The following is a 997-nucleotide window of genomic DNA, read 5'->3' as shown; positions in this document are numbered from 1 at the left end:
GGAACAAGACAATTTACATGTTGCCTACATTTAACTGCAGCTCACAGTGTCAGAACAGTCACAGTTATCAATAGTCTTCCATGTATCTTCTATCCCACTACATCTCCCTAACAAACTTAACTGATCAGAGCACGGCTATCAATCAATTTATTGCCAGTGAGAAAAATGCAACATTTGATACTTAGCAACGTGTGCAAGACTGGAATCAGAGAGTGCCTGGGCAGTGATAACTTAACCTGAGCATTAAGATATTCATTAGGCCTGAGCCCTTCCTGTATTGCTCAGTAGCCCACTGAGTGAGGAACTGAGAGACAACAGGCCGGGCATGGAGCCTGGGCATTTTCAGTTCTATGTGGGGCTCAGCACCATACCTGATGCTGAAGATTGAACTTGACATCATTTCAGCTTGGCTCAAGATCAGTGAGTCAAAACAGGACAGAAGGACGCCATTCGGCCCATCGAGTCCATGCCGGCTCTCTGTCGAGCAACCCAGTCAGTCCCATTCCCCGCTCTCTCCCCGTAGCCCTGCAAGTTTATTTCCCTCTAGTGCCTATCCAGTCACCCCTTGAAAACATTGAGTGTCTCCGGTTCCACCAGGTTGGGGCAGAAACATTTTGTAAAATATTCCCCATTAAAAATCAATTAACATGAAAAAGTTAATTCGTTTTGTGTTTAAATATGAATAAAATAAAATCTCTTAAAACACGTATATTTGCTCTGTGCAATTCTGGGCCATCAGCAGCAGCATATTTGTATTCAACCACAATCTCGTCGGGCATATCACTCCACCATTACCCTCAAGCCAGGGGACCAAACCTGGTTCAGTGAGATGTGTAGAAGAGCAGGCCAGGAGCGGCACCAGGCGCACCTAAAAATGAGACCATTCCAAACTGGTGAAACTGGATATGGAACCAAGGCGGGCCAATGCAGCTCAGATACAGATTATCCAGGATCTAATTGAATGAAGGAACAGGGCTGAGGGGCTGAATGGCCTCCT

Source organism: Somniosus microcephalus, unplaced genomic scaffold (assembly GCF_052327205.1).
Source record: "Somniosus microcephalus isolate GS21.2 unplaced genomic scaffold, FLI_Smic_1.0 unresolved_chr4, whole genome shotgun sequence".
NCBI lineage: Eukaryota > Metazoa > Chordata > Chondrichthyes > Squaliformes > Somniosidae > Somniosus > Somniosus microcephalus.
The sequence above is the reverse complement of the archived record's forward strand: the minus strand, read 5'-3'. Positions refer to the sequence as shown.